The sequence below is a fragment of the Homarus americanus genome, unplaced genomic scaffold (genome assembly GCF_018991925.1).
Source record: "Homarus americanus isolate GMGI-L3 unplaced genomic scaffold, GMGI_Hamer_2.0 scaffold12165, whole genome shotgun sequence".
In the NCBI taxonomy this organism is placed as follows: domain Eukaryota; kingdom Metazoa; phylum Arthropoda; class Malacostraca; order Decapoda; family Nephropidae; genus Homarus; species Homarus americanus.
Window position 1 is genome coordinate 6,362 of NW_024723734.1, and position 11,631 is coordinate 17,992.

The 11,631-nt window shown below is 37.3% G+C and overlaps 1 non-coding gene across 1 annotated transcript; it reads left to right on the top strand.

Annotated features, from left to right (window-relative positions):
- Positions 1 to 10,367: 10,367 nt before the first annotated feature.
- Positions 10,368 to 10,568, top strand: LOC121863699. Its single transcript, XR_006088443.1, has one exon. It is a non-coding gene; the product is annotated as a small nucleolar RNA U3 (small nucleolar RNA).
- Positions 10,569 to 11,631: the final 1,063 nt, after the last annotated feature.

The window sequence follows — 11,631 nt, forward strand, 5'->3', positions numbered from 1 at the left end:
GCAAATACCTTCGGCTACATCAGTTTTTCTTAGTCATAATAAAATATAAGTTTAAACATGTACGTGTTGATATATATCTTTCCAGTATAAACACACAGTTGCGAAAATTATGACGCGACGATAACATCCACCAGCAACACATGTCTGGTACACTGGATTGAATTTTGCGAGTGTCAACAGTCAACGTAAAACCTTGGTAGAGCCATCTAGCGACTGCTCAACAAAATTTCAATCACACGTCGAGGGGTCTCATTTCTATTTTCCGTATAATTATAGTCTTTGCACACACACACAAAATATATACATTTTTGTCACGTAATATATATATATATATATATATATATATATATATATATATATATATATATATATATATATATATATATATATATATATATATATATATATATATATATCATGTAGATCCACAATGAAAACGTGGATAGATAAATCTTGATAAAATCACACGGGAAAAGGGAAACAACGGAGCACCTTAGCTTTCGTCTTTATTCAAGACATCTTCAGAGGCAACTCTTGAATAAAGACGAAAGCTAAGGTGCTCCGTTGTTTCCCTTTTCCCGTGTGATTTTATATATATATATATATATATATATATATATATATATATATATATATATATATATATATATATATATATATATATATATATATATATATATATATATATATATATATATAGTATGTATATATATATATCAGTTGACAAATTCTTCCTGTTTTTACTCCAGACGTTAACCAGGGATAAAAAAAAACTATATCTAATAAGTTAGAGTACATGTATCTGTATGACTATTACTACACAAAGTGAGAAATTTTCCCCACAAAACAGTAGTAACTCGAAGAAATTAAACTACTGTACTAACACCTCCCTCCAGATTCGTTTTACGTCGAACCGGGAATTCTAGTATTGAAATAATTTGTTTCTTTATATTTTTCATTGTGATTTGAAAGAATGTGACCTTTATTTTTGGGACAACTGCAAACTCAAGGATATATAATCCTTTTAACACTAGGAACGACAAAGGAAAGGACCTTCCAAAGTGGGCAGGGCATTGAAGAGGAGGGAAAATGTGGGGTTAAAAAAAAAAGGTAACCTTTCCAAACCTATATTAACAAAATTCCTGCTTTATTTATCCGATGGAAGCGAATACACTGCTTCTGTAAACCTAGTTTCGTACACTGCGAATCGTGATTACGTTTACCAAGATACAACAATAATGACGGAAGCACACAACAAAACCTACAATAAATTGTGATAATACTCACCGCGATATGATCCATCCACGGGAACTTCACCGGAGGCCAATGTACTCACTCTGGTCGGCCACAAACCATCATCCTTCAATAGACAGCCCAGTCTTACACACAACACGGCTAATAATCTCTTGATATAATACACTGTAGACTTGATTTATGTTTGTCTGTTCACTTAACAACACAATTAGTTGTGCCAGAACTCACCCAACACAAAAACAGTGATGGTGGAGCGGACACAGTCACACACACGTTGGTTAACTTGGTAAGTAGCGACTAATGTGCATTTTTTTCTCAGAGTTACAGCTGATTGGCTGCTGCAAACCTGTCCGATTTCGTTCTGAAGTATTGATGTATTTTTGAATGAGTTTATTCCTAATCGTTGGAATGACCGTTTGCAACGAGAAAAATATTAAGCTAAATTACATAAAGATACATATATTCATTATATCAAACATAAGCACGTAGGAAGTTTATTAGAAATCTTATACATGAATTAACTGTTAAACTCTGGTAGCAAATTCACGCTTTCAGAGGATGCATTTAATATACACTTATTGTTACCAACAATAAGTCACACTAAGACAAATTACGTATCAGTAATACTACATCATGCAAAAATTAACATTTTAAGAGATCAGAATCACATTGAAATATTACACGACCCCTAAAAGTTGGTGGGCGAGTGTGAGAGAATGGGGAGGTTGGCAGTTCGAACAAACAGCCGTCACCAGAGGCGGGAAATATGAAGTTGTTCGCAAAACAATTTTCTCTTTCTCTTGTTCCCGAGTTCACGACAAGATTTCTTCAGTCAAAATTTCAGTTAATTTTGGCATACATCTATAATATAGTTATATCTGATAATATCTACAGTTACAGCAAATGTGAGAATAAATATACAACAAATTTACACTCATCTCCCCTTCCCCACTGATAAACAACATAGGTCTACCTTTCCTTCTCTCTCTTCGTCTCATGTCCTGTACTTGTATTCCACCTCCTTATTCTTTCATGCCTCCAGTCACTTTCAACCTTTCGTAGTCTACGCCATTTATGTTCATGCCTTCTAAGTTACCCGGTTATCTCTGTATTTCTTCCCGCCGGGTAACTCTCAATTTTATATCCTCCTCCAAATGAATGTCTTCCTTCTGTACTTCACCATTCCCACGTTATATCGTGACCATGCTTTAATCTCTCTCTCTCTCTCTCTCAGAAGATAATGCTGGAATATTATAAAACTGCGGCTAAGACTTTACTGACAACTTTATTGCATTACAGTATAATTCATCCCTCCATCACAATGACAGCGCCTTATCCTCCCACAATCATTTCACTACCAGTGTTATCTTCCCCACTACTTTCATCTGAGATCAAGTTAATTACAAAATTTTCAAGCAAGTGAATTAGAGCAGTATCTTTGGCTCTATATTCACCTTCTATTTTCAATGTATGTCTTATACAGTTTTGCCAATGCTCTGGGGTTGTGTTGGATTGCCTCATTTGTAATTCCCTCAACCTGCAGTGGTAAGGAGGTGGTCTGAGTAATTTGTGTCCGCTATTTGATCTATTTCATATTCCTGTTTTTCTTTTTGCTGTTTGCAGACCTGAAGTAATTCTACTTTTGTGAAGGAAGGATCATAACAGATGTTATTTGATCCTCGCCACTGCATTACTTCACACTTCTTGTGCTACTCGTTGGTACTTTATTAATGATCTTAATGATCTTAACATCCTCCTTGGATGTTTTGGAGTAGTTGCTCTTTAAACCAGGCCTTAAACCGTTCATGATCCATTGAATCGTGGTAGTCACCCTTGGCTCCATTCTTGGACCTAAACATCAACAGAGCTCCGGGTATGAATCCCTGACGACCACCAGCATGCGCGATGATAAACCTCGCTCCTCTTCCTGATTTGAGTTTGGGTCCTGCTGATCCGTCATTCACAGTCCAACACCGCTCAACACATTGATTCTGGTTGATCCAGGTTTCATCTAGATATACCTCTGGACGGGGATTAGAGCTTTCTCTGTTCTTTTGTTTGTATCTGAGGTATTTGTTTCTTGCAGCTACAATGTCCTCCTTCTCCATCAAGATTTTCCTGCCACTCTGTACTTGAACCCCAGCTTCTTTACTATTTTATAAAGTGAACTCTGTGACCCTTTAAAACAGGCTGCTTTACCCTCTCCAACAATGCTGACAGTGTAGGTAGTTCACCTCTTTCATAAAACGAGAGGAGCTCTCTTCTGATGCATTCTCTATCAAAATAGTCAAGTTGTCCTACGACAGGTGAAGGTCTGGCACTTGGCGAACATATTACTCCGCCTGGCGATTTCTTTGCTTCTGCCTTGATTCTTTCCGCTGTGGTCATAGAGACCGGAGTTGCTGAGGCTGTCTTCTACACAACTTCTTTCTTCCATCGTTTCGCAAGAACCTTCTTGAGCAAAGAATTGGTAACGTTCATGATGATATTCCTACTCTGACTTGTCTATCTGCTTGGGGAGTGTAGAGATGATCTGCCAACGTCATAGTGTCGTTTATTGCCTCTGATGTTATGCTGGACCCCGACAAGTTGTTCCATACATTCCTGCCGACAACACCCGTTTAAATATAGTGCAACCAAAACCATAAATATATAAAATAAAATAACAAACGTAAGGTTTGTCCGGTAACTAAAGGGAATTTTGTGTTGCTTTTACATACCATATCCGGCAATGCTTATTCTAATAAAAAATTACAATGGAAAAGAGTTGTTTAGCTACTTGAATTGAGTATTAATATAGCAATTCATCGTATATTAACCATTTGACTGTTAAGAGATTTAATCACATAACTCAGCCAGAGCAAGGGAGATGGGGAGGAGGAGGTATGTAACTCCTCCGCTGGGCCCTCCTTCCTCTCGTAATCTCATTAGACATTCTTCATTCGAGCAAAGACTACGCTCCTGCTCGGTTGGGTGGCGGGCACTGGTAAACACAGCTGTGAGTGCTAACTCCCAAATTTGGGATGTTTTCGAGCCTATTACATTATCTGAAGGATATATAGACTTACCTACTTGTGTATAAGGACCTGTTTACCACACGAAAATAACTGCTCGGGGTCCCATCACTCCTGGCTGGGTGTTGTGGGATATCAACATTGCCCCATGGAAAGTGAATTATCGCTTAAGAACCCTACATGGAAGAGTAAAGAAAAGATAGTATTGGACGAAGTTCTTGAAGACCTTGAGTTGAGTAGTGATGAGTCTAATACGAGTGATGAAGCACAAGGGAGGTAGTGAAAAAGAAAGAAAGTTCTATAAGGATGAGGGAGACAAGCTGGCAAGAGGACAGTGAAAGCGGAGAAGTAAGAGAGGAGGAGACAAAAAAATCTTGGACAAAAAACGTGTGTGGGTGGTAATAATAATGGAAATAACAGAAAGGAGATAGTGGAGAATGGATCAAGAACAGAGCAAAGTATGGAATTTGAAGGAAGCAGACAAGAACACACACAAGGTAATGTTGGTCGTGTCAGGAAGAGATTAATTTTTCCACAGTCATGCCCGATGACCTTCCTTGAAAAATTAAAATGGGCAGTACAACTAGGACGGGAGCATCGCAGCTTTGAGCCTCTTTTGAAAGAAGGCACACACAAGCCTTATCTTACAGTGGGGACCATGGAGGCTGTGGAATTGTTGACAACTGTTGGGTACAAGGGATTACTGATGGTTTTGCCAGAGGAGAGCGACATACTACTTACAAAGGTTATAATCTTTAGGTACCCTGTAATACTAGATCCAGAATACTTATTGGATGACGAAAGGTTTGTTTGGGTCAAGAGGCATTTAATAAGGGGAGAAGAGAGAAGCCAGGTTATTGCTCTAATGAGAGGAAAGGTTCCAGAGAAAGTGTTCATCACAGGAGCAGGGTATAGGAAGGTGGCACTATATGTGGAGGGACCAATAATGTGTCTCAAGTGTTGCAGATGGGGACATAAGGCCTGGAGCTGTCAACTGGACCCACGTTGTAGATTCTGTGGGAGAAGCACGAATCTAGCAACTGTAAGGACAAAATCAATGCAGGAGAGAAAGTGAAGCCTTGTTGTTGTAATTGTGGTAAAACTCACAATGCTAGTTCAATTGCATGCGAGATGAGGCCACGTATGAGAAGTGACCAACAAAGGAATTATTCAGAGAACACTGAAGAAGTACGCTGTGGTCTGACAGTGACAAGACAGCAGGAGAACACACAGACAGTGGAGACAGTGATCCCTGAGAATGCCTGGCATGAAGATTCAAGAAGGATAGGACTGCGATTCCGGCCGGAAGAGTTGTTGATGCCAGGAACAAACAGAGTAATAAACAAGTAGCAAGTGAGAGTAGTGGTGCAGCCCTCCAGGTTAGTGATAAAACTGTGCAAGAAATTCTGGGAGAAGAGGTGCGTAAGATGTTTCAACTTTTGCAAAAGTTAGGTCAGAAAATAGAAGTGATAGAGAAAAGACTTGATACAGTGATAAATACAGAAAGGGAAAACAAAGCTGTGAATATTGTAGAATTAGAAGGGAAAGAGGAAAGTGAAGAGCTCAAGCTTTTGAAAAATTCAGTGCTTAAAATAAGTATTACAGGGAAGGAGAGGAAAATAAAGGATTGTGTAGTGCAGGGAGCAACAACTGAAAGTTTTAAAAATGTGTTGGTAAAGTGTAAAGATGCTGATAAAGAAAAACTTTTGAGGAAATGGGAATCTGTGCAGGAGGATTGGGGCTTCTTAAAGAATCTGATTGGAAAGGATATAAAATGTGTAAATATTAATCGTGGATCTAGCTAGCCTTAAGATAATGTCCTGGAATGTTAATGGTCTACGAAATAGAGTGACAGATGTACATACACTACTTTACCCTTAAAAATAATATTGACATAATTACCCTTCAAGAGACTGGAGACAGGAAAGGCGACCTGCTTAAACTGTCTGGATATAAGGGATTTCATCTCTATTCGGGTGAAGGTATAAGAGGGGTCTCAACATACATTAAGAATTCCATACCAGCAGAACTAGTTGGAAGCCCGAGTAGAGTACAAGGAATAGAAAGTGTCTGTATAAAGTTATATATGAAGGAAGGAGAATTGAACATAGCAAATTTGTACATTTCTGGAGGCTGTTTTGACCTCAACTTCTTACCAGATTGCATGTTTTTGGACTCAACTGTAGGAGATTTTAATGCTCGACATCCAAGACTCCAAACAATGGTGAGAATTAATTGTAATGTTATAAAATTTTGGCAATTTTTACAAGATCACCCAGATGCTTACTTGTTAGGAAATGAGGAAGTGACTCATATTAAAGGAGGAAGGTTAGACTATGCTTGCATGATAAGCAGTCAGGGAGTCCAGGGAGAATGTGAGATGATAAGGGAGCTAGTCAGCGACCATTTTGTTGTGTATGTTCAATTACCATTAGGGAAGAGACAGGTGAGATATAGGAGGAAGAGATTGAAACTAAACAAGGATGACACAGAAGTGTTTACCTAAAATATAGAGAAATGGTATAGAAATTATACACAAGTCTGTATGGATAGCTTTTATAATGACTTAGTTGGGGAGATAGAAAGATATTTAACTAAGGCAACACAGAAAAAGATAAATGATAAGACACATGGGGCTAGGAAACACTGCTATACCAATGACAAAATGTTGAAGGGATGGACACAAATGTTAAGGGCAGCACATAAAGATTGGGTAAAGAATGGTAGAAGAGAAGAAGATCGGGAAATCTTCATGGATATAGCCAAAATATGTGGGCAGGCTAGGAAGGAGGCAAGGGAGAAATATTGGCAAGACTTTGCACTGCACATTGGGGAGAGTAAAAATCTCAAAGAAATATGGCAGGATATTAACAAAATTAGAGGAAAAAGGAGTAATTTTATTAGCCATCCTCATCCAGAGGAAGAAGCTAATAAACTGGTTGACAAATGGGCTAAAGCAGCAAGTGTTGCCTCCCTGCCTAACAGGACAATAGAAGCATTAGATGAGTGGCAAAATGAAAGAAGAAGATTTATTTCATCAGCTCTAAATATTTGTGATGTAACATGTGTAGATATTACTAAAGATGAGTTATTAAATGCTGTTAAAAAAGGAAAATCTACAGCACCAGGCGAAGATGGTGTGACATATGAAATTTTGAACTGCTTAGTTGGTATGGAAAATAGTCCATTATTAGTTTTATTCAACATGAGCTATGCAGAGGGTAGATTACCAACAGAATGGAAGAACGCGATAGTTATTCCTTTCCCTAAGGCAACTGGTGGATACAGGCCAGTGTCTTTAACATCTTGTTTTTCCAAGATGATGGAGATAGTATTATCAAATAGGCTTGTATATATTGTGGGGGAAAATCTATCTTGTAATTTATTTGGATTTTTGGAAGGGAAATGTACTTCAGACTGTGTTCTAAAATGTTTATCAAATGATGCAGACAGATGTAGAGTTTTTGTGGATTTACAAGGAGCATTTGATAAAGCTCACAGTGAAGTAGTTATGAATGAACTGGCTGCTCTAGGGGTATCAGGAAAGTTGTTACACTGGATAGGTGACTACTTGCATGGAAGGAGAATCTGTGTATGGTATCAGGGATGTTTGTCTGAGGAAAGAGCACTTGAACTAGGCACTCCCCAAGGGGGAGTATTGAGTCCAATGTTATTTAATGTGTTAATGAACAAGATAGCCTCACACAAATATCCCAAAGGAGTTGTAACCATCATTTATGCAGATGACATCTTATTTCAAGGAAACTCTGTAAAAAAATTTGCAGATTGCATTAAATAATTTTAGTGTTCTTTCTCAAAAAATGGGCTTAGTTATCAATGAAGAAAAAACCAAGTGTGAATGTAAAGGAAGAAGAACTGAATCCGTTTTTCTAAATGGAAAAATTGTTGAGAAAGTGTCAAAGTATAAATATTTAGGAATGTATATTGGCTTTACTAGTGAAAGTAAAGAGGCAGAAATATATCATGTCCTCACTCAATGTAGAGCAAGATTACAGCCCTTGAAGGCACTAGCATGTTGTGGTAAAGGTGTTGGGGTACCCATACTGAGAATGATGTATATTTCTACCATCAGATCACTTATAGACTATGCAGCACCTGTCCTCTCTTGTACTGGTGAAGGAAGGCTACGGAAGCTTGAGATCATGCAAAATGAAGCAATGAGAATAATTTTAGGGTGTCAAAAGAATGCAATGATTGAGATAATGAAATTGGAACTAAGGTTACAGAGCATTTCACAGAGGGTCAATGAAATTAATACAGTTGCAGCAGTTCGATTAATGAGAGGGAACAGTGGGAGTAAATTTGTACAAGATATAAATGATGGTTTAAAAGATAAAAGGACCTTCTGCAGGCAAGGCAAGAGAGGATACATGAATGGATTAGTAAATATTATTAAAAAATGTAATCTGGCAGACTGGTGTACAGCTGTTCAGAAGAGTTGTAAGAATCCACCCTGGGAAGAACGAGAAGTAGAGTTAGACATAGTGCCTCTCACAATGAAGAAATCATTACATGAACCAGGACAGTTAAGGTCTTTATATGGGAATAAGATTAGTAATTTGCCTAAAATAAACACATTGCATGTATATTGTGACGGTTCAGTTATGTCAAGTGGTAGGGCAGGGTGCGGGATCCTTATAAGACAGTACACAGAACAAGGAAATGATGACATCAAAATTGGACTTCGGTTGAGCAGTTTTATTTCATCAACACAAGCTGAGTTATATGCAATGTTAGTAGGATTGGGAAATGTTGTAAAGAGGTATAAAGATGCATATTATTTTGTTGATAGTAGGGCAGCTTTGGATTCTTTGAACAGTGGGAGTCCAGTCTTTGGACACATTATTGGTTCATGTAGAAAATTAGTAAATACAATAGGGAAAAATGGCCATAATGTTCAATTTGTATGGGTCCCTTCACATGTGGGGATTGGTCTTAATGAAGCAGTAGATATAATAGCAAACAGAGCCACGGAAAAGGCCGCGATCGACATAATATGTACTAAAACCTTGAAGCAATTAAGGAGCAAATTACGGAAAATACAATCAATAGAGGATAATTTCAAAAGGAATGAAATATACAAGAAAAGTGAAACAATGAAACATTACCATCATGTTCTCATGAACACAAAATTTACATATGGGAAAGATAGGAGTAGGTGGAAAGATTCAGTGTATATGAGGTTAAGATTAGGATATACATATTATTGGGAACTTGGAGCTGAGAGAAGTGAACAGGATAAAGAATGTAGAGTTTGTAGAACATCCAGATCCCATACCCTGCCACATTATATACTGGAATGCCCATTGCTTAATGTATATAGAAATGCCCATATAAATAATGTCCCCATGCAAATAGAGTGGATGTTTGGAAATGGGAAAATAGATGAAATATTAAAGAAATATAGAAATTTTGCATCTAGAATATAACTATGTATTATAACTAATTATATGAAATATTAGGGATTTATGTGAGTCCTGAGAGGGACATTCCTGGACTGGGGTGAGGATGACTTATGTCACTTCATCCCTTTGAGATGTATTAATGTTTTTTTGTATCTCAATAAACGTATCAATCAATCAATCAATCATATTGGAAGACAAAGGCCTACATGGCCCGTCCCTCTCTTGAATAACACGGTAGCCAGCTCTTACAAGGGCACTGAAATAATGTCTTTATATTACTTTTGTTCAGGATGTTCCAAGTAGCGACCCGAAAGCACATGTTTAATTGTTAATTATCATAATATTGACCTATTTCAAAATTGTGATGATTAACGCAGTCTCCCACATAGTAGGTTTTCTCTTAACCGAAGAGTGACGCGGCGAGCCTGACAAAGTTCTTTATATCTCTCAGTTATCCTTCAGTTGTTACCAAAAACGATAAATAATATTAATGACAACCTACAAAAATAAAACACATATTTTGTAAAATATTCCATATTTAGCTTATTACATTAGTATAGGAGTTAAGTAAAGCTGCAACACATTTATTTACATATTTACTGAGCCTACCTATAGAAAACTGTCAAGTCAGCAGTAAGGTGTGACACATCCCGTTGGTTTAGAAGTTTTAAGTATGATCATACTTCATAGGATCAATTCTATAGTGTGATGACCGAGTTCCTTGTCCGAAACTTGGAATGAATCCAACCACGAGGATGAGTCTCGGTGTGAACCTGTGAGCGGGAAGCGGTCCATTAGCTCTTGCTATTGGGCATTGATGACTGTTCCCTCCCAGTTTAGTGGGAGTGGAGCAGGTTCACACAGGCTGAGTGGCTGGATTCTTCATCCACTTGGGTGATCCAATGAGTTTTTTAAACTACTCCTATTGCAGGAGTAATTAATCTGTATGTTTGGTAATAAAATTTTGAATTTGAATCCTTCCATACGAAAAACATTTGGGCCGTTGATAAATTATTTTAACGTGCTAATTTCTAGTCCACTTTATTTTTAATTATTTACACCGAGGAAAATATGTATATGAATAATATAAAAAAACAAAAAAACGAATTTTAGGACAATATGACAATTATCATTTAGTCAAATTCAAATCATTTATTGACAAATGCACCAAAAGGAGCTGGTTAGACAACACAACATACATTATGTATATCGTTTCTCACTCTTAATTTAGTTTTTCGTTTTTGCATTTATTTGTGGTAATTATTAGAATTATTATTACACTGGTCTACAAAAAAATATTTTTTTTCTTCTGGCATGAAACCTTTTAACTGTTTTTTACTAACTTTAAGGTGCTGAATCCAAATCTGATCTCAGATTTGCTCCATCACGTAACGTTTTTGCGCTATCGGTATTCCCTATTTTAATGGATTTCACCAAAAATTCCGTTTTCAGAGTTTTTTGCAGGTTCGTGTCTAAAAATTGTGGTGGTTAATTTATATAACATAGTTATTTTGAACTTGTAATAAATCTAACTCCTCTTTTTTTATCATTTTCAGGTGAAAACTGATAACCTGGCAATGGCTTCAACATCCCAAAGACGGAATTGCTGCAATGACCCAGATATATTCTGCTACATCTGTGGAAGCTTTACTTTGAAAAGTCAAAGGCGCAACATCACCAGTTTTGTGAAGAGAGTGTACCTCGCTTACTTTAAAGTACCACTTGGAGACCAGGACAAAAGTTGGGCTCCTCACAAAGTGTGCAAAACCTGCCTGGAAACTTTGCGATCCTGGTCTCAAAGAAAGAATGCTAGACTTCAGTTTGGTGTGCCTATGGTTTGGAGAGAACCAACGAATCATTCAGATAACTGCTACTTCTGCCTCGTCAATGTTAAAGGTTTCAATAAGAAAAACAAACAATACCTGCAATACCCAAAT